The following is a 23,383-nucleotide window of genomic DNA, read 5'->3' as shown; positions in this document are numbered from 1 at the left end:
CCTTTATAGTTGAAAGATCTGGAAACACACCTTAACCAAACGATCAAAGTTAACATCACCAATAATAAAACAACTGACATCATGTGGCTCCTGGCATGATGCGCTGAGAAGGACACGCTATTTCTGGAGTATTTCTGCCAAAAATTCATAAGCTGGACCTAATCATGAGAGAACAGTAGACAAATCCAAATTGAGGGACACGCTACAGAACAACTGACCCATAAACTTCAAAAATGTCCATATCATGAAAATCAGACTAAGGACCACATCCAGATTAAAAGAGATTAAAGCTATAAAAAAGTAAATAAGATGTATGATCTTGAATTGGATACTGGATTGGGAAAAAACTTGCTTTAAAGGATATTATTGGAATAATTAGTGAAGTTTGACTAAAGAATGTGTATTATCGTATTATATTAATGTTAAATTTCCTGAATTTGATAGTTGTATTCTGGTTATATAAAAGAATATCCTTGTTCTTATAAGTTGCATGCTGAAGTATTTAGAGATGAAGAGTTATGATATCTGGAACTTACTCTCAAATGGTTCAAAAGAAAAAAATTATACATGTGTATGTATATGTATGTGTGCACATATGTATATATATAAAAAGAGAGAATTGTTAAAATGTTGACAGCTACTGAATCTCATTGAAGGGTATATACATGTTTGTTGTATTATCTTTGCAATTTTTCTGTAGATTTGAATTTTTTAAATAAAAAGTAAAAAGAAGAAGTACAGTTAGTTTTAGAAATAGCCAAATAATATTCCAGATGAACTACGAATAACGAGGGAAAATACTTTTATTCTGAAACTTGGCTACTGTTTCTAAAAGCATAGCAATTGCTGCATTGTTTCCCTTTGTCACTGCAGAGGTGGGAAATACTGTCTGCCCAGTAAGCACTGGTGCTTGTCAGTAGTTACTGGGTAAAAATGTTCAAAGAGAAGTCATTTTTTTAATTAAAAATGAGAATAAAAATAGTAAGCAATATTCTTCTACAGACTCGGCAGATTTGCTCAGACTTCATAATTCTTTAGCAGGGCTTCTAATTCAATGGAAATGAAAATATGTATTACGCTACCATATTAAAATAGCTACACATAGAATGTATTTACTTCTAATTATTGGTTATATAAATAAAATCCCATGGGAATTTTTGTTCTGGGCCGTTGATGTACACCCTATGACTTTAAAAACATGTTAGAAGTAGAAATTTTTGAAATATGTAGTTTATTGTAATAGTCTTTATCATAATGCAACAGTATACAAACAAGTTAAAATAAAACACATCCTATGATGTTACTCTCCTACTTAAAGCCTCTCAGAGTGTCCCGTGAAGCCAACAGAAGCCCATGCTCCTTACCTGGGCACTCATAACCCTCACTAATGGCTGTAACCCACTTTCAAGAATCATCTCCCTCCCTCCCCTCCCCCTGGTACCCCACAGGCCAGCCAGGAGCGCTCTCCTGACACTTCTCTAAATAGGCCCTGTCCTTTCAAGCCAGGGTCTTTGCAAACATTCTTCCCTGGCTGGAAGGCTTCTCTCCTCTCTCTAGCAGGAAGCTTCCTTGTTCAAGTCCCAGCCCAACCTCAGCCCCTCCCCCACCCCCACCCCTGCCAAGGAGAGGTGGCCCTACCTCACTTCCTGCTGTAAATGTCCCTGGTGTAGCACCTGCCTAGCTGTAGGTTAATAACGTATCATGATGGTGGCATCTTTCCTCTTTTCCAGAATTGCCTGTGAGAGCCCACAGCTGGAAACTTTTCACATTTTTAGAGCAACTCCATCTGTGGGGCCAGCTACCCCCTATAAAAACTTTCCGAAAGGCAAAACATCATTTTCACAGAACTAGCACCCCATTTCTCCTGCCTGAACCCCATCACTCCGCTCCTAGTCTCTGCAAGATGCATTGGGGTGGGGTTGGTGACTAACTTCAGGGAGAGTGCAATTTATGTAGGGTGAGACCTTTCTTTGCCATCTCCTCCCATTGCAAGGGCGTCACTCGATTGGTTCCATGCCTTAAAGTCAACGGTGGGAGTACCAGGATAATAGCCCTAAGACAATCTTTTGTAGACCCACAGAACTTGCTGGCCTAGTCAGAGCTAGGTGTGGGGAGGTGGAGGGGAGGCTTGAGCATTAGGATGAGATAGAGAGAAGCGGCCTAGGTCACCTCCTTTGGTCCCAGTTCTTGAAAGGCACAGCTGGGGGCTCCAGAGCTGGGGGCCTGGATGGTAGAGAGACTGGGATAGCGTGATGCAGGGTGGTGCTGCCAGTCAGGGGTGCGTGTGTGCAGGGGGGTGGAATGAGGCAGCTGAAAGATGGGGTCTGATCCCTCATGGGCTGATCAATGTCAAGGGGAGTTGCTTGAGCTTGAATCCCACCCCAGCAGGGCCTGATGGGGACCTCCACCCACCCCCTCTGGCCACCCTGGAGATCAGCAGTTAGAGCAACTAGGAGGACTTCCTGCCTGCCGCAGTCAGTCATGGGAGAAAACCATTTCCCCCCAACATCTCCAAGCCCAGAAGGGCAGGAACAGCGAGTGAAGAGGGGCTGGCAAAGGGCACACCACGGAAATAAACTGTGGGTGCCATAGAGCTGGGGGAGGGCGACCAGAGCCCTATGAGAGAGAAAATGTGAGTTTCCTGCAAAATTGCATATTTGTGGACGTTTACATTGAATATTTTTAAAACACTTTAAATCCCATGTATTTTAAGTGTATTCCAGTTGTAAAGTGTGCACACATATAATTTGAATTCAAGACTTTATTGTGTAAAAATGCTGAACACATGACTGCAACATAAATTCTTTACCTATGACATGCCCATGCATTTTATGGGAACTTGTCTCTTGCTATTGGGTAATGAAATAGCTAAATGCTGAACTGTGATTGTCTTAAAGTGGTTGCATCTCTTTAGCTATTTCAAAGTTGTGTTATTTTATACAGTGGATTTTCTCCTGATGCCATAACGCTTACTTTAGATTATCTGAATTTCTCCTCTTTCTTCGTCTGTGCATTGTTACGTATTGTTTGAAAAACATGTAAAATGCTCATAAGTTTGAATTTATATACAAATAAAACATTACCCAAAAAAAGTCATTATAAAGGCTGTGGTAACTGTCATTAGTTTGTAAATGGGTGATCATACATGGGACTTTTATTAATGCATTTGAAATTATTTAGTATTCAGATCATCTTTTCAGAAACTTAAATGGCAATGGACAAAAGATATTTTCTTAAAGGAAGTTAATTGCTGGTTCTATTTTTTTAACAGCATTATTGAGATATAATTCACAACCATACAATGCATCCATTTAAAGCATGATATTTAAGGCTTTTGTATATGATATTACTAATTTTTTAGACTGTGGTAAAATATATATAAAATTTGTCGTGTCAACCATTTTTAAGTATACAATTCAGTGCCATTAATTGCATTCACAATCCCTGACATCACTCCATTTTTCTTGTTAGAAAAAAATCGATTTTTCAAGTAAAGTGCTTTTATTCTCAGCAGAGAGGAGGAAACCTTTGTGTAGTGATAGATTATATAGTTTATGTGAAAGATGAGGAACAATTTAAGAGGAGAGGCCTGAAAGCAAATTCAAAGCACTCAGGTCTGTTGCTGCCCAGCCCTCTGCCTTGTGACTTTTTTAAAAAATTAATTATTTATAATTCCTACTTAAGATGAAAATATGTGCTTTTAAAATATTTCATCCTTCTAGGGAAAATGTATTTTTAGAAGGAGAAAAATCCCTCTTTGGGCTAGGAAAAAAAGTCAGCTGTGTGAGCAAGTGTGTCCACACAGTAGCATGCAGATATAATGTAAATATAATGTAAATTTTTACCCCCAGGGAAAAAAAGAGCTGCCACCACATTGCATGCACATACACATTCAGAAGTGAAATACAAATGTAGCTAGTTGCATTTTTACAGAGGTTCTCGATATCTTAATGCAAAGAGACAGCTAAGCAATAGGAATTTGAATTATGGTGGCAGACCCAAAGGAGGGACCCTGGTTAGCAAAGGGGCATGAGGCATAGCAAAGACAACCTCGAGCCTGGACTCAGATACAGCTGTGACTGGGATCCTTGTCTGAGTTTACCAGCTTGCAACCCAGGGCAAGTATCTGCCTCCTTAGGCCTCAATTTGCTCTTACCTCTAAGAGGGAGTGTGTCAAGCAGGATGTTTTCAGCTGCAAAGAACAGAAAACCCAACTCAACACAGTTGAAACAATAAGAAGTCTTATAACATAATGAGAAACGGGAGGAGGGAGGGTCAGGGTTGGCTCTATCAGCTCAGTGCTGTCGTCAAGGTCCCAGGCTCTTTCCATCTTTCTGTTTGGCCAGTCCCTGCTCAGGATAACCACTCCACCTCCAGACCTCATACTCAGACACAACACAGTGCAGCAGCAAAAGAGCAGAACAGCAGCTCCACGAAGAGCCAAGAGCGCCATTCCACAAACAGGCTTGCTCCTGAGTTTCATCAGGTGGAATCCTGCCAGGTGCCTGAAGTGGTGATTAGCGACGGGCCCACCGTGCTGGGCTTGGACCAACCACGACCTGCTCCTGGAGCTGGGAATGGGGCCCAACCTCCCAGAGGCCCAGGAAGGTAGATGGGAACAAAGCCATTTTCCATATTCACAGAGAAAAAGAGGCATTTGAGGAAGTACTGGAAAAACTGGTTTGTCGGCAACCAACTGTCTGCTACCTGGGGTTAAAAATAACACCTACCCTAAAGTCTTGGTGGGAAGATTAAATAAGATAATGTATGTGTAAACCATTTGTAAACTTTAAAACATTGGGCACGTGTTAATTATTGAAAATATAAGTGTTAAGTAAACACAAAGGAGAGAGTAATTTTTGCTTACCCATTTTCATACACTAAATCAGATTATTAGCTGAAAACCAGAACTTTCTTTCCTTCCTCCCTCCTTCCTTCCTTCCTCCCTTCTTTTCTTCCTCTCCCCTTCCCTCCCTCTCTCTCTTCCTTCCCACCTTCCACAAACTGTACCAGGAACTATGCTAAGTAATTGAAATAAAGAGACATTAACGAGACACATGTCTCCCAGTTGCTTCCACCTACCTGGGAGCACTTACAATTTGTCTCACAATGTAAGCGCTCTACGGTGGGAAAGAAAAACCACCAGAGAGCACAGAGCTGACTCTGCCTGAGTGGTAATGAGTAGGGAAGGTGCCTTGTAAAATACAATATGCTTAAATTTGAATTTTTATTTTAAACTATTTCAAATTTAAATTTCAATATAGCATGGGACATACTTCTACTGAAATAATTGCTTGATGATCATCTAAAATTCAGATAAAATTCAGGGCGGCGGGGGACTGGTGTGGAGTGGAATGGGGAGTGGAGTGGAGGGATTGGACTGGGTTGTTGACTTGAGTTAAATAGAAAGGAATGGAATTTAATTTGTTAGTTTGGCCGAGTCAAGAGACAGGTGGTAGGGGGCCAGGTCGGTGGCACAGCGGTTAAGTTCGCACATTCCACTTCGGTGGCCCAGGGTTCACCAGTTCGGATCCCGGGTGCGGGCATGGCACCACTTGGCACGCCATGCTGTGGTAGGCGTCCCACGTAGAAAGTGGAGGAAGATGGACACGGATGTTAGCTCAGGGCCAGTCTTCCTCAGCAAAAAAAAAAAAAAAAAAAAGAGGAGGATTGGCAGCAGTTAGCTCAGGGCTGATCTTCCTCAAAAAAACAAAAAACACACACAAAAAAAGAGATGGGTTGGAGACCAAACTCCTGTTCCTGATCAGCATTGCATTTATTGAGCACCTGATGCATGCCAGGCACTATGTTAAGCACTGAACAAGGATTAAAGTGAAGCAAATGAGGTGCCTAGGATGCAAAATTAAGGAGACTCCCATGCTCAGTGTCATGCAAGTGTGTCCTCTTCACAGCTCTGTATCCCATCAACAACCCACAGCCCCATTTCACAGATAAGGAAACTGAGGCTCAGGACAGCTTAGCAGTGTGTCCAGAATGACTGAATTAGTTAGCAGTGGACTCAGGCTGCAAGCCCCGTTCTGTGCCTCCCTCCACGTGCTGCCTCTCTGACAGCAAGCAAGTGGTAGAGCCAAGAAATGAACCAGCCTCCTTTCCAGCCCACATTTCATACACACGACTCGCTTTGTGTGGAACGGAATTCGCACGCCTTCTCAGAGTGGGCAAAGTCTTGCTACACAGGACACAGTGGACAGAAGTAACCTGACTGTGGGGTGCAGTCGGGAGATCTATTCAAATCCTTGACCTTAGTCCAGCAGTTTGCAACCCTGGCTGTCCATTAGAATGCCTGGGAAGCTTTTAAAAATCCTGGCGCCCACTGCAGATCTCTGGGGCTGGGCACCCGGTGCCAATATTTTGAAACCTTCAAGGTTGAGAGTCACACACACACCCCTAGACTCATGAATGCCTGATTGAATTAATGGGCATGAGGTCCAAATCTGAAGAGAGATTGTTGTTGCCTTCCCACTCCCACCCCCACCCCCACCCCCACCCAAAGGCCTGAGAGTTTTCAGGGGCCAGATCAGATAGGCCATGGGATGCTGTGTAAAAGGGAGGCTGGTGAGAAGGTGCTGAAGCCTGGCGACCTTCCGCCTTCCTGTTGTCCTATAAACAAGGAGGGCAAGAAGACAGCAAGATGTGTGTTTGTATCCCAAACATGCCTGTTTCAGTGTAGGCCAGACTCTGACATTTTTTAATCTTGAATTGTGGAGCGGGACCCAGGGGAAGAAGGTGGAACTATTACGAGCTCTATTATCTTTTTTTTTTTTTTAAGATTTTATTTTTTCCTTTTTCTCCCCAAAGCCCCCCAGTACATAGTTGTATATTCTTCGTTGTGGGTCCTTCTAGTTGTGGCATGCGGGACGCTACCTCAGCGTGGTTTGATGAGCAGTGCCATGTCCACGCCCAGGACTGGAACCAACGAAACACTGGGCCGCCTGCAGTGGAGCGTGCGAACTTAACCACTCGGCCACGGGGCAAGCCCCACAAGCTCTATTATCTTACACCTCTGAGGATACCCTTTGCTAAGGGGTCTATCTCTTGCCTCCTTATCCCCTAAGCTGGCTTGTTGGTAGATCCAGGACCAGAGGGAATATGTGAAGTTGCATAGAATCCTGTGACATGTCATTATAAGCAAAGGGCACGGGACCCAGATGCAGGGAGGAGTGGCGTTCCATGTGCTGGGGCTCGGTCAGGGACAATCCCAGTGGCCCTCACAGATCACAACCTGCCTGAGCCTGCACTTTGTCATCTACACAATGAGAACCTGCTCTGCCTACCTCCTAGACTTGGTCTAAACAGATTAAAGGAAATACTAGACATAAGCCATGCTTGGAAAATGTAGACACTCCACACAACTATTAATTTTTGTAGTTCAAATTAGAATTTCATATGCCAACTCTGGACCCTCCTGGAAGGCTATAAACATTTTTGTGAATACCTGAAAGGACCTTAAAAAAATCTTTGATAGTATTTCAGACTCTATCTTTGTAAGCATTTTAGTTATGAAACCCATATTAATTTATTTTATCTCTGTCTACCTTACATAGATATTCAAAGTTTGCTACTTGAGAAAGGTTCCATAAATCACTCTAGCTTAACATTTCCCGTGACTTAGTACCATGCTATGCAGGTGTTTTCGAGGACCAGAACAACAGCATCACCTGGCAGATTTTCAGAAATGCAAAATCTCAGGCTCTACCCTAGACCTGGGACTCAGAGACTCAGAGTCTACATTTTAACAAGATCCCCCAAGTGATTCTGTGTACATTTTAGTGTGAGATGACTTGTCCTAGTCACTAACCTACAGAATTTGAGCAAAGCTGTGGGTATGAAATGATTCCTATGTATGTTACAGTTTGAGGAGCACTCAGAAAAATTTCCAGGTACTCGTGTCAAGAGGTCTTCTTGCACCTGATAGGGGGTGCAAGTACCCCCAATATTGTAGGAGCAACTCCTGAGATTAGCGAAGAGATGAGAAAGGGAAACGAGAAGCAACCAAATGAGTGCGAGGCACTGTACGTGCAACTACTTGCAAGGCAGACTTTATTATCCCATTTTACAGATGAAGAAACTGAGGTTGATAAAGGGTGGGTAACTGGACTAAGGTCTTGCATCTGGTTAGTGGAAGAGCTAGGATTCTAATTCCTATCTGAGTAGCTACTTTATAAGACAGGACCCATTCTACCTTTCATTTCTACCTTTCAGAGTAGAAGACCTGCTTACAAATGCTCTTTTAGGACCTTTTAAGCATAGGTCTTTATATTACAACACTTCTCGTTGTGACTTTCCTCCAATATCTAATTCCAGAACATTTTCGTCACCCAATAAAGAAACCCCATATCTATTAGCAGTCACTTCCCATTCTCCCCACCCAAGCCCCTGGAAACCAATGATCTACTCTCTGTCTCTCTGGATTTGCCAATTCTGGATATTTTGTATAAATGGAATCCTACAACATGTGGCCTTTAGCGACTGGCTTCTTTCACTTAGCAGACATTTTCAAGGTAGTCCATGTTTCAGCACCTATCAGTACTTCATTCCCTTTTATTGCCGGATAGCATCCCATTGCATAGATACAGCCCATTTTGTTTATCCATCCATCAGCTGATGAGCATTTAGATTGCTTCCACTTTGGGGCTATTATGGATAAAGCTGCTACAAACATTGGTGTACAGGTTTTATGTGGACACACACCTTCAATTCTCTTGGGTATATGCCTAGGAGCGGAAGGGCTGGGTCTTATGGTAACTCTACGTTTAACTCTTTGAGGACCAGCCAGACTGTCTTCAGAGAATAACTCCACCACTTTGATACCATACTGGATTTAAACAAGATCAGAATTTAGTCAAAGAGACCCAGGGAGCCACAAAACTGAAGACACAAGAAATAGAAGTGATTCAGTGAACTTTAACCCAAACGACTTCTGACTGTGTAGTTGCTGAAGAGAAGGTAAAAAAAGAATTGGACCAGAACTCAGGAAAGCCAGTTGTTGAAGGGTCTGTGACTGGTGACGACAGCGCACAGGACCCTGGAGCCCTGGGCCCAAGGCCCTACTTGCCACTAACTCACTGTGTGACCTTGGGCAAGAGCCTTCCTCTTTCTGGCCTCAGTTTTCTCATCTATAAAATAAGAAGTTATGGGACCGGCCCGGTGGCGCAGCGGTTAAGTTCGCACATTCGGCTTCTCGGCGGCCCGGGGTTCGCCGGTTTGGATCCCGGGTGCGGACATGGCACCACTTGGCACACCATGCTGTGGTAGGTGTGGTAGGCGTCCCACATATAAAGTAGAGGAGGATGGGCACGGATGTTAGCTCAGGGCCAGGCTTCCTCAGCAAAAAAGAGGAGGACTGGCAGTAGTTAGCTCAGGGTTAATCTTTCTCAAAAAAAATAAAATAAAAAGAAGTTACGTCTGAATGTGCTCCCACTGCCTGTGGTTCTGTGTCAGTCTTTGGCATTCCCACACCTCTGTAGCTCATGCTCAGGGTGGTCGTGTGCTTGTCTCACATAGATATTCACTGGGGGACCCCAGAAGACTCAGAGAATTGCTGGAATTACAGGTGCCTCCGAGGACCTTTCAGGAATGATAAGTGAGCAGCGTTTTCCAGTCGTGTGCTGAGTGGCAGGCAGTGTGATACCACAGGGACGGATGGTGCTCAGCCACTGTGAACTGAGTCATGTGGGCGCCCAGTTCCTGGAGACTGCGAATGAGGAGGGAATTCACCTGCAGAGAAAGAAGAAAACAGTAGCAACGGCAACCACCACGCCAAACTCTACGTTTAAGGTTTGCTTTTGAAAAAAAAAATTATTATATGTTAGTCGTTTTAAAAGTAATAAGTGCTCATTATAGGAAAAGTCAAAACACAGAAAAAACTTAATGATGAAAAGAAAAATCAAGCATAATACTATCATCTAAAAATAACCACAATTTACAGTTTGATGTTTGTTCTTCTAGTCTGAATATCTTTATGCTTTTCCTTACTATGCACAGTTTTCTATTTTTTCACTTATTCCATGGCATTGAAGAGTCTTTAGATACTTAATTTTAAGGATTACAGACTATTCCATTATATAAATACACTATTGTCTAACCATTATTTTTTAATAGATATTTATTACAGGTGGGGGAGAGTTCCCTAATCTTTGTCACTGAAAATAAAGGATGTTCATCTTTGTTTTGGAAATCCCAAACACCCTGCATTCAAAGCCCGTCACAATTTAATTCCAACCTGTCTCTCCATCCTTAGCTGCTGTTAAGTCTCGAAGGCAAGGCAGATGCTTAGCCTACGTGCACTGATAGAGCCGTCTCGGTTGTTAAAAGGCTAACATTCTACAGCAGGACAGTTAAATTGCTAGGAAGCCACCTCTGACTGCTGTCCTGAGCACCCCACCACCACCTCAGTGTCTCACCTCCACCCCAGTCCCTCCATAGGAACCGCCTCCAAACCCAACCACTGAGACACGCCTGGCCAGGAATCATTAGGACTGGTTAGTGCCTGGGTTTCCCCGTGCTAACTCTGGACTTTCACACCTTCTCCAGGGTGATCCCTTTGTTTATTGGCTGCTTCCACCTAGAGAATAGTTCTTATTCCTCTGCCCCTGGCTAAATCTTGCCAATCCTTCAAAACCTAATTTCAGTCCTGCCTTCTCCATGAAACTTTATCCAACTACTCCAGCTCAGTCTGCTCTCTTGGTCCTATGAACTCTTCTAGCCTTTTGATTGTTATTTAGTTATTGCTATCATCAGAATACTGTTGACACAGCATTTACAGTTGCACTTTGTTATTCGACCTTTCACACGTGCTCATCTTTCTCCCCAGCCACATCCTAAGGCCTTCTGAGACAGGAGCACGTCCGAAACTTTTCTTTACTCTGTGGTATAGACTAAGCTAAGTTTTACCATGCTGTTGCCCCTTCCTAGACACCCAGGAAAATGACTTTTCCTCCTCTCCGTTACTGCTAAGTTGGGTCCATTTGAGTTCTAACCAATAAAATGTACGCAGAAGTGATGTGGCCCTTAAAAGATCTCATGCAAGCAAACAGTCCTCTCCTTCTTTCACAGTACCCAGGATGGCATAGATGGCTACCTCGTGAGATGGAGTTGGCCTGGGTCCCTGAGTCACTGCATAGAGGACAGTCACTCAGGAGAGCCACTGACCTGCCTTGGATGGGGGTGTAAGCAAGAATAGACCTTTAATGTGTTAAAACACTCAGATTGGGAGTTTTTTAGGCAGCATAGACTAATGCACAGGTCCTCAATCCGTTTTTGTATGGCCTACAACCTAAGAAAAGTTTTTTACATTTTTAAAGAGGTATAAACAAACAAACAAAGAATACACAACAGAGATGCCTGAGGCCTGCAAAGCCTAAAATATTTACTATCTGGCCCTTCATAGAAATTTTTCACCGACTCCTGAACTAACCTATAACTCTAAAATAACCCTAACACAACTCTGCACAGCATCCAGAGCAGTAGAAAATCTACTCACACCCCATCCTTCCCAAATAAAATACTTGCATAGTGCATGAAACCACACATGCTCGTTTATCTCTGTACCATTATTCGGCAAATCACTGTTGAATAAACTAGTGAATAGAGATAAAACTCATCCATACTGATGTGTTCACTGCCAGCTCTCCTGGGAAGCAGAGCTCACATAATCATGAGAAAAGTGAAAGGTGTACCAGATCCAGTTTATGTACCCCATGGATCCACTTGACCTGTCTGCCTTCTCTGTCCCAGGCGTCAGCCCCTCGCCCTGCTTCTTGGCCCGAGTGGCCTGGCAGTCACTCACACTGTTCCTGAGCTCATAAGGCCCTGGCAGCCACCACATCACTCCCTCTCCTAAGGCTACTAGTGTCTCAGCCTCCCCCAAGGACAGGGCAAGAGGGCAGCACACTTCCATTCCGCCCACCACAGCAGGAGCCACAGCAGCTGAGGTGCCCAGACCTGAGCCAACCTGACTCACAGAGGCCTTGCCTGCCGCAGAGGCCACCCGCAAGCCTCGGATAACAGTTCAGGAGTGCAAGGGGCTCAACACCCCACAGGCAAATTTTGGCTAATGAGAGATAGGAGGTGGAAGGTGCTGGCAGGAAAGGTGCTCACGGTTCCTCCAGGGGTTCCATACGGCCTCTCCAGAGAAATCCTGCATGACCCCAGAACTGGTGATGGCCAGCTCAGTACTGCCATCGAGTATTTGCTCTTCCTCCCTCCCTACCTGACTTCCCTTTTCCCCTCACTCTTGCTTCCTTGGGATGAAGCCAGCCAGTAAAGCATTAGTGGACAAGCTTGGTCACAGGCTCTGCTCTCTGGGGAACTCAAGCTAGGACAAAGGGAAACTAACATTTGTGGATTCCTACCATGTGCCAGGCACAGTGAGCCTTACCTATGTTATCTCATTTTATCCTCACAAAAACTGTAAGACAGTGATTATTAACTCGGTCTTACAGATAAGAACACTGAGGTAAGAGGAAACAATTAAGCCAGCTATTAACTAGAGGAGATAAAAAGGCAGGACAAGGGGCCGGCCTGGTGGCACAGTGGTTAAGTTTACAAGTTCTGCTTCAGCAGCCCTGGGTTCTCCAGTTCCGATCCTGGGTACAGACCTATGCACTGCTTGTCAAGCCATGCTATGGCAGCATCCCACATATAAAGTAGAGGCAGACAGGCATGGATGTTAGCTCAGGGCCAGTCTTCCTCAGCAAAAAAGGGGGAGGATTGGCGGCAGATGTTAGCTCAGGGGTAATCTTCCTAAAAGAAAAAAAAAAGAAAGAAAAGAAAAGACAAAATCGAATATGCCAACGGGCAAGGGGCGCTATGCTGCAAGCATTTCATATCTTTTGTGGCCCTCTGAGTGTTTTGATCCTTTGGGCAGCCTTAGTTACATGCTGCAGTGGTTTGGGGTAGGCTTAAAGCAAAGCAGTATCTGACTCAACAAAAAATCATCCCTGACGGGGTCCCCCAAAAGACACTACAAAATCAGGAGTCGTCTAAGAAAGTGGACAGAGCAAGAGGCAGGAGGGCAGATTTGAAAGCAGGACCGGCTAGGAAGCTTTCATGGGGTTCCTTCAAAACAAGAAGAGAGGCCTGGGCCCCAGCGGCTCAGGCTCAGGGTGAGGCTGGGTGAGGGCAGGAGGGCCCGGGCGGATGCGGAGGTGCTGCCTCTGCAGCCTGCAGGGGGGTAAGCAGGCCCCGGGCAGGAGGTGGACACAGGGCTCCCCTCGGAGCGGGCAGGCTGCAGGGAGCTCCATGTCTGGTGCAAAGGCGCCTCCTAGGGGCCCGAGGCCATTGGAGAGTATAGGACACAGGGGGCCTTTGAGCAGGGCCTGTGGCGCCCAGCAGCGCTCTCCATGAAAGAGTCTTTCTCTGGCACTTGTCAGAACTCAAAGCCATCTGTGCTGAGAGGAGACCCACTGGGACAGAAATAACCTCAGGCTTCCCGAAACATTTTATGGAAAGATTTAGGAGCTCGGAAGACAGAACAGTGCTAAGAAAGACATTTGGAATTTTTAAATTTACAGAAGAAAATACAGATTATCTTTCTGACCTCGGGTAAAAAGTAATTTCTTAAACAAGACAACAAAAGTGAAAGGAAAAGATGGAGGCTGACTGTACTAAAATTAAATACTTCTATTCATCAAAAAAAAATCACACAGAGAATGAGAAGACAAGCCAGAGACTGGGAGAAGATAACAGTAATACAAACGGGGAAAGGACTAGTGTCCAGAATCTGTAAAGAGCTACTATAGATCACTAAGACAAGAGTAGGCAGCTTAATTTTTTTAATGGGCAAAAGATACAAACAGGCATCTCAGAGATAAAGAAATACAAAAGGGCCACAAGCACATGAAAAGATGTTCAACGTCCTTAGTTATAAGGGAAATGCAAATTAAAACCAAAATGAGACACAATTCCACAGCAACCACATTGGCAGAAATTTAAAAGACAGACAACATCAAGCAGGAGCAGGGATGTAGCACAATGAGAACTCTCAGACACTGTTGGTGAGAGTGTTAATTGGTATAACCATCTGGAAGAGTTTGGCCTTATCTTACAAAATTAAAGACATACATATTGTATGACCCAGCACTTCCACTTCTAGATATATATGAACTCTTACACATGTGTAACAGGAGACATGTACAAGTGTTGTTTACAATATTCCCAAACTGGAAACGACACAAAAGTCCATTCACTGTAGGATGGATAAGTAAATTATAGTACAGAGGAATACTATACAGCAGTGAAAATGAATGAACTACAGCTCCATCTGTCAACACAGGGGGATCATAGATGCAAGAAGCAAGGTATAAAAGATTACTTATAATATGATGCCCTTTACAAAAGTTCAGAGACAGGAAAAACTAAATCATGTAGTGCTTAGGGATAATACATATGTGGTAAAGCTGTTTTTAAAAACTAAGAGAAAGATGAACACAAAACGAGGATAGTGGAGTGAAGGGAATGCATCAGGGAAGGATAAGTACAGGCTTTGCAGATAGTGGTGATATTTTTTCTTCAGCTTAGATGTGTTTTTTTTTTTATTATTATTCTTTAAATTGTGCTTACAGGTTATATATATTTCTCGTAGGAATGGACTTTTCACCAAAAACTCTTTTTCAAGAGTGAGAGCTGGGTCTTTTAAAGGGCAGTCAGACCACTATCAGAAGGTATTTTCTAAGTCACTGAAATCCATCCTAGTTGGGCTGAGGGTACAATAACTCAGGGCTAAGTGTCAGGGGTGGGGACACCAGCACGGGGGCTTACCCTGTGCCAGGCTTTCATGTGCAGAATTTCAATGGGCCTCATATGCTACCTTGTCTATAAAACACAGCCAAGAATGCACAGAGGGGCTGAAATTCTGAATAATCACGAATTAGAACTCATTGCTGAACCTAGCAGTCCCTCTGTGACATTTGCATAGCGTTCCACAATTTATAAAACACTTCCATAAGAGTTAGCTCAGTCAGTTCCCATAACCCACCTGAGAGGTAGCCAGAGAAGGTTATTTTTACACCTATTTTAAAGAGAAAGAAACCAAGTCACAGAGAGGTGATGTGACTTGCCTGAGGCCACACAGCCAGGACTAAGTCTTAGAACTCCTTGTGAAGTGCTCCTCCTAGCACAGCTACTGCCTCTCTGTTCTGAGAGTGGGAGACAGAGATTCTGCCACAAGGGGCCCTCCTACCCTTGCACCCCGCCGGCCCCCTACCACATCCCTCCTGGGAGTGGGTCAGGCTGTCCCTCGCACCCTCCCACCCACCAAGACCCTCTCTCTTCTCTTGTCTTGAATTATATTCCCCTGTGTCCCAATCCTTAGGATTCTTCTATTTCTTCTTCCCTAAGGAATTTTTCCAGATGTTTATTTTCCTTGTCTTTGTTCCAGCCCCTCTACACAGACTCCTATCCACCTCCTACCATATGTCACCAGTCTATTGACACTTGTCCAGCACAGATCATCCGTAAAGTGGCACCCTACTACAGATGGCACAGTGAGGTACACTTGTTCTCAATGGGAAACATACATAAATAGTTTGAAAAAGCTCCCAGGTAATTCCAATTGCCATTCTAGGTCCCCCCCCCGCCCCCATTTGAGGATCAGTGAGAGAGTGACATCGTAGCTGCGGGAGCTGATGAATTACTTAACCTCTCTGAGCCTCCATTTCCAAATCTGTTATTCCATAGGTGTTTATAAGAAATTAAATGAAGTAGTGCCCACTACATAGTATGTGCTATTCAAATGTTAGTTCCCTTCTTCATCTAATCAGCCCTGAAAATCGTAGTGAGGTATTAAACCAAAAGGCCTTACTGACAGAGTCAGAATCACTCACCCTCACACGGCCCAGTTCCTAACATTTGTCGTCTTCTTTCAGGAGAAGGACTGTTTTCTTGCAAAAGTATTTTAGCTACTGCTCAGACCCCTACATGATGCAGTACTGTGAGTTCCCAGAGATGATAGGCCCAGAGTTCTTGTTGGAGGCTATGTAGGAAAAGGAAACCAACTCCCAACACAGAAAGTGTTCCCAGAGCTGTGTTCTGGAAAGCATCCAGGCCGGGAGGGGGACAATCCCAGTGCAGGGGGTAGGGACAGGGCCTGGAAGGTGAGACTCACAGGTTCATTTACATTCACATTCAGAACACACGAAAGATGCTAGGGATTCTAGTTTGCTGTGTGAGTTTGGGTAAGTCACTTCACTTCTCTGGGACAGGGGTTTGGACAATATCAGAAAGACCCTTCCAGCTGAAATATTCAAGGACACTCTATATTCTTCAGAGTCACTAGGAAACAAATTAATTCTCCAACTGCATAATTTTCATTTGCATTATCGTAACCTAGGCTGGTGTCCAACTCTTTTTCTTAAACAGTGGGAAATTATGTCATTTCCACTATTGAGCCAAGCACGGCCAAGGGTGTTACAGAATCACTCTTCTCACTTACTAGTTCTGGGCAGCAAAAGAGACTTGCACTTTAGATTCTGGAACAGCTGAGCTTTCTTAGGAAGATTCCAGAAGGAGTTATTAACCCAATGAATAATGCAGTAAGTACCATTCTGACACCACCCTGGGCTGCAATAACGCAATCTTCTATTGCTTTTCTCTCTACTAAGGAAAGATGTCAAACAAGAGACTCATTCAAAATTTTAACCATAATATGAACACACATTTCACACAAGAGCAATTATAAACAGCACACGTGCAAAAAAGAACCTGCCAACCTGTATCCAAAGAAATGCAAATTAAAGCAAATCTGGGACCCCATTTTAAAGCATTAATTCTCAAAAATGTGTAAAAGTGACAATATTCAATGTACCTGATGTTGCAGCAAAATTGACTCTGATATAATATTGGTGGCACTGAAAATTAGTAATAACTCTTTGGGGGAGCAATATGGCAACGCATAGGATGAACCATGTTCACGATCATTGAGAAGCAATGCAATAAAAATCTGCATGAAGAAGTTAACATCAGCAATATCTATTATAACAAAAAAAGAAAAAGAGAATCTGTGTCTAAACTTGAAGGGAATTGCTACATAGATTTTGACATAGCCATACACTGGCTTCTTCTATAGTTATAAGAATAATTATGAAGATTAAGAAGCAACATAGAGAAGTGTTTATTATGAGTGAAATATAACAAACTTCAGGATAACATGCATTATGATTATAGATCTGTAAAAATGTGCATATGGGTGCATAAGGGCTGGAAGGTATTGACATAAAAGTAGCTATAGTGTTTGGGAGGTGAAATATTGTGTTTTAAATTTTTCTGTTTAGATACCATTTGTCTTCAATTAAATGAAAATATATTAATTTAAAAAGAATTAATCTTACCCCCAATCTTGCCCACTAGACAAGGAAGGCAGGAACCCTGCTGATCTTGTTCAACGTTTGCCAAAGCACGTGTCTGGCACATGGTAGGCACTCTGTAACTATCTGTTGACTGACTGACCACTGTTGTCAGCCTCTCTAAGCAGGGTTTAAGAAAACACTGACAAAGACCTCCTGCTTTTGCAAAGATGCCTCTACCAGCACCTTCACAGTCTCCAAAACCCAAAACACTATCATTTACAAGCAGCTTTTCAAATCCCAGCAACTTCTCTCTCCCAGAGTTTCACTAGCAGGAGGAGGGCATCGCCTTAGAGCCACCACCGACACCAGGGCCAGTCTGCACCGGGACAACCTCCCCTTGCTCCTGCAGCCTCACCCTGGGGCAGATCCTCACAGGGACACAAGGGGGCGCAGCTTGATCCCCAATGTTATTTGGACATTAACTCTTCACACCAGAAGGTGGCAGTCTACACACTTCCTTATGGTGCAGAACCAGCACTTTCCAGGACACTTTGAGAACCATTTCAAAGGCAGGCCTGGTGAAGGTGCGACAAAGGTGGCCAGGGCCTCAGGCCAAGGTCAGGATCACGTGGAGGCAATCGATGCTTACTGTGCCTAATACTGTGAGAGATGGCACCCCTCCATTTTACAGTTGGGGAAACCAGACTTCGAGAGGCTAAGAGACTGCCAGGTCCCCAGCCCCTGGTAGAGCAGCACTGCCCAGACCTGAGCCCAGCTCTCCTTACTCCAATGCCCACCCTCCTTCCACTGTACCACATCCTCCCAGCTCCCCAGCAACAGGAGTTGGTGAAAAAGTCAGCAAGGAGGTTTCTAAACCATTGGTTAAGTGCTTTTTAAATCGCCAGGTCAAATTATACCCTTTGACCTTAAAACACCACTTTGGGAAATATGTCCCAAGGAAATAAATAAATATATGAAATATATATCTACAAATATACATATATAATATAAATACATAAAATGTCATATTATGAAATATAAAAATAAAACAAAGGTGCATATAGAGACACTTAGAACTGAGGTTAATATTGCAGTTAAAACTGGAGGCAGCCCCAATGCACCGCCATGGGGCAGAAGCTGGGAAGACTGTGCTGGAGTCACCACACTGACACTGCAAATGGTCACTGTGAGGATTAGAGCTGATGTCCAGGTTGTCACACGGGTGCTATCATATTGGTTGCTAAAATATTGAAATACCAAAAACAATAGCAAAAATAAGCAAGTGAGGCTATATCACACTAAAAAGATTCTTCACAGGGGCTGGCCATGTGGCGCAGCGGTTAAGCGCTCACGTTCCAATTCAGCGGCCCAGGGTTCGCCAGTTCGGATCCCAGGTGTGGATGTGTCACCGCTTGGCACGCCATGCTGTGGTAGGTATCCCACATATAAAGTAGAAGAAGATGGGCATGGATGGTAGCTCAGGGCCAGTCTTCCTCAGCAAAAAGAGGAGGATTGGCAGCAGACGTTAGCTCAGGGCTGATCTTCCTCAGAAAAAAAAAAAAAAAAAGAAAAACTTCTGCACAGCAAAGGAAAGCATCAACAAAATGAAAAGGCAACCTACTGAATGGGAGAAAATATTTACAAATCCTATATCTGATAAGGGGTTAATATCCAAAATATGTAAAGAACTCATACAACTTAATAGCAAAAGAACAAATAACCCAATTAAAAAAATGGGCAGACGATCTGAATAGGCATTTTTCCAAAGAAGACATACAAATAGCCAACAGGTACATGAGAAGATGCTCAACATCACTAATCATCAGGGAAATGCAAATCAAAACCACAATGAGATATCACTTCACACCTGTTAGAATGGCTATTATCAAAAAGACAACAAGGGGCCAGCCCAATGGCATAGTAGTTAAGTTCACGCACTCCACTTGGGTGGTCCAGCGTTTGCAGGTTTGGATTCTGGGCACAGACATAGCACCACTCGTCAAGCCACACTGTGGTGGCATCCCACAAAAAATAGAGGAAGACTGGCACAGATGTTAGCTCAGTGACCATCATCCTCAAGCAAAAAGAGGAAGATTGGGAACAGACGTGAGGTCAGAGTCAATCTTCCTCAGATACACACACAAAAAAAGACAACAAACAGCAAGTGTTGGCAAGGATGTGGAGAAAGGGGAAGCCTTGTGCACTCTTGGTGGAAAAGTAAATTGGTGTGGCCACTATGTAAAACAGTGTAGAGGTTCCTCAAAAAATTAAAAATAACTACCATATGATCCAGCAATTCCATTTCTGGGTATATATCCAAACAAAACAAAAATATTAACTCAAAAAGATATCTGCAACCCCATGTTCACTGCAGTATTATTTACAACAGCCAAGATACAGAAATAAAACCTGCGTGCACCAATGCGTGAATGGATAAAGAAAATGTGATATATATATTATTCAGACATAAGAAAGAATGAAATCTCGCCATTTGCGACAACATGGATGGACCTTGAGGGCATTATGCTAAGTAAAATAAGTCAGATAGAGAAAGACAAATACCATATGATCTCACTTATATGTGGACTCTTAAAAAACAAAAAAACCAATCTCATAGATACAGAGAACAGATTGGTAGTTATCAGAGGTCAGGGGTGGGAGAAATTGGTGAAGGAGGGCAAAAGATGCAAACTTCCAGTTATAAAACAAATCATGGGGGTGTAACGCGCAGCATGGTGCCTACAGTTTGTAAGGCTGTATTGCATGTTTGAAAATTGTTACGAGAGTAGATCTTAAAAGTTCTCATCACAAGAAAAAACATTTGTAACTATGTATTGTGATGGATGTTAACTAGACTTACTGTGGTGATCATTTCACAATGTATCCAAATATCGAATCATTATGTTGTACACTTGAAACTAATATAATGTTATATGTCAATTACACTGCAATAAAAAATAAATTTTTAAAAATATCGAAATAAACACCTTCATACCAGTTGGTAAACAGTAGGGCCTGAGTGTCCCCCCAGCCCCCCTGGCCCCTCCACTAGGATCCTCCTGGATCTCCCCATCCAGAAACTAAATGGTGAATGCCTGGCCCAGCAGGACCCTCCAGGACCCTACCTTGTGCAGCGGTCAGTGCACATCCTAGAATTAGTTATTAAATATTTTTTAAACCTCCCTGGCTAAGATTCTACACACTCATGAAAATGAGAACTTATTTTAGAATGAGACAAGAGAGGGGCTGGCCCCGTGGCCGAGTGGTTAAGTTCGCGCGCTCCGCTGCAGGCGGTCCAGTGTTTCGTTGGTTCGAATCCTGGGCGCGGACATGGCACTGCTCATCAAACCACGCTGAGGCAGCGTCCCACATACCACAACTAGAAGGACCCACAACGAAGAATATACAACTGTGTACTGGAGGGGCTTTGGGGAGAAAAAGGAAAAAATAAAATCTTTAAAAAAAAAAAAAAAAAAAAAAAAAAGAATGAGACAAGAGATACTGGGATAGCTAAAGAGAGAGACAAATGACTTAGTAAGCAAAAAAAGTAGAACTTGATATAATGAACATAAGGAATAGCAATGAAGCAAATTTGTATTTGTATAAACAAGAGTTTCTAAGAAGCCATAGATTCTGTAAATATTTGATAAATTAGTGAATGGGAGATTTGACAAATATTGTAAGTTTCCTACTCGACAGCCTTTCCCCCTCTTGCCTTGTTGAAAGAAAATTGTGGGACTGGCCCCGTGGCCGAGTGGTGAAGTCCGCATACTCTGCTTCAGCGGCCCAGGGTTCCTCTGGTTTGGATCCTGGGCGCAGACATGGCACCACTCATCAGGCCATGCTGAGGCGGCGTCCCACATGGCACAACCAGGAGGACCTACAACTAGAATATACAACTGTGTACTGGGGGGTTTGGGGGAGAAGAAGAAAGAAAGAAAAATGCCATTTTGTTCATGCTCCACCTACTCTTCTGACAACCAAGTGCTTTGGGGAAGGTTGGGTCTGGCAGTAGTCTGGGTGGTGGGGGCATGAAGTGAGATTGCCCAAGCCAGCCTTGGCAGCCCGTTCCTCTTGCCAGGTGTGGATTTAGGCATGAACTGGTGACATAGTTCTGGCCAATGAGGTGGAAGACAAGTCAGCTGAGAAGATTCTAGCAAGACTTTCTTTTCCCATTTACAGGGACCATGACAGGAATGTCTCCTTTGTTTCCTTTAAGGATATCTTGCTTAAAACTAAGGCAAACATTTGCATCTCCAAAGGGAAAGCTAAGAGAATTTCAGAGAACACAAATCTTAGCCATGACATTTGAGCCACTAAATTAATTGACCCTAGAGCTGCTCTGCCACTAGCTATCTTATTATCGTTCAAGCCACTTTAGTTGGATTTTCTGGTATTTGCACAGTCCCACTAGAACATAAGCTATTTGCTCACTACTATATCCCTATTACCTATATTACTGCCTAGTACGTGGTAGACCCACCATAAATATTTGTTGAAGGGATAAATGAATAAAAAGTATCCTCATTGATGAAGGAGAGTGTTGTTTTTTGATGGTCTTGGTGTTAGATTTTTCTGTTTAAATTTTTTTTTAAACATCCATTCAAAGCAATGAACGTTGTTGACTGTCTATTGTCTCCAGCACATTAGTGTTATGGGAAGCGGCAGACAGACCTGGATCTGAATCTGGATCTGCTACTTACCAGTCAAGTGCCCTTAGGCAAATTACTCATCTTCGCGGAGCACACCTGTAAAATGAGCACAACATCCTCTAACTTACAGGGTTGCTGTGAGGCTTAGATGAGACGCAGCCACAGAGCCGGGCACACAGAAGGGCTCAGCTGGTGTTTGTTCCTCACCTCCCTGCATCTCCACATCCTCAGGTACCAGGACACAAGGATGAATCAGGCTGAGTCCCTCCTTGACCTTGAGAAGGGCCTCATGGATCAGGGGAGGAGTCAGACATGTTGACAAATCAACCAATTGACCAATGTTAACATCACCAGAAATGGGATAAAGTGACATTATATACCTCCTGATATGATACACCAAGATGAACACAACATCACCTCTGGGATACTCCAGCCAAATCTGTACAACGTGAACCCATCATGAGGAAACATTAAACAAACCTACAATGAGGTACTTTCTACAAAATAACTGCCCTAGACACTTTAAAAATGTCAATTTGAAAGACCAAAAAAAGAAAAAAAAAGACCAAGGAACCACTCTAGATTAAAGGATCCTAAAGAGATGTAACAACTTAATGCAATGCATGATCTGGGACTTTTTTTGCTAGAAAGGACTTCATTGGGATAATTTGTGAAATCTGAGTAAGATCTATATAATAGATAATAAATAGTATCAAAGTTAATTTCTGAATCCTGATAATTGTTCTGTAACTACCAAAGAGAATGTCCTTGGTTTTAGAAAACATATGCATCGAAGGAGTGGATGGGCGTAGTGTCTGCAAATAACTCATAAACAGCTCAGAAAAAATTAGATGTCCAAATAGGGAGAATTTTAAGGAAAATGTGGCAGAACATTAATATTTAGAGAATCTGGGTGAAAGATGTACAAGAATTCTTTGTACTATTCTTACACCTTCCGTTTAAGTCCAAAATTACGTCAATAAACATTTTTTTTAAAATGTAAGGCAGGGGCTGGCCCCGTGGCCGAGTGGTTAAGCTTGCATGCTCTGCTTCAGCGGCCCAGAGTTTCACCGCTTCAGATCCTGGGCACGGACATGGCACCGCTCATTAGGCCATGCTGAGGCAGTGTCCTACCTGCCACAACTAGAAGTACCCACAACTAAAATATACAACTATGTACTGGGGGGATTGGGGGAGGAAAAGCAGAAAAAAAAAAAATTGAAAGCGGGGCCAGCCCAGTGGCACAGTGGTTAAGTTCACACATTCTGATTCAGCAGCCCAGAGTTCTCCAGTTCAGATCCTGGGTGCAGACATGACACTGTTCAGGAAGCCATGCCATGGCAGGCGTCCCACATATAAGATAGAGAAAGATGGGCATGGATGGTAGCTCAGGGCCAGTCTTCCTCAGCAAAAAGAGGAGGATTG

General features: G+C 43.4%; 1 long non-coding RNA gene across 1 annotated transcript; it reads right to left on the bottom strand.

Moving 5' to 3' along the window:
• Positions 1–8,044: 8,044 nt before the first annotated feature.
• On the bottom strand, positions 8,045–22,232 carry LOC138917654 (uncharacterized). Its single transcript, XR_011425960.1, has 2 exons — positions 22,087–22,232; positions 8,045–9,738 (listed from the first exon to the last, which is right to left on the bottom strand). It is a non-coding gene; the product is annotated as an uncharacterized lncRNA (long non-coding RNA).
• Between the last annotated feature and the right edge of the window lie 1,151 nt (positions 22,233–23,383).

This window comes from Equus caballus, chromosome 1 (genome assembly GCF_041296265.1).
Source record: "Equus caballus isolate H_3958 breed thoroughbred chromosome 1, TB-T2T, whole genome shotgun sequence".
Lineage (NCBI taxonomy): Eukaryota > Metazoa > Chordata > Mammalia > Perissodactyla > Equidae > Equus > Equus caballus.
The sequence above is the reverse complement of the archived record's forward strand: the minus strand, read 5'-3'. Positions and strand labels throughout refer to the sequence as shown.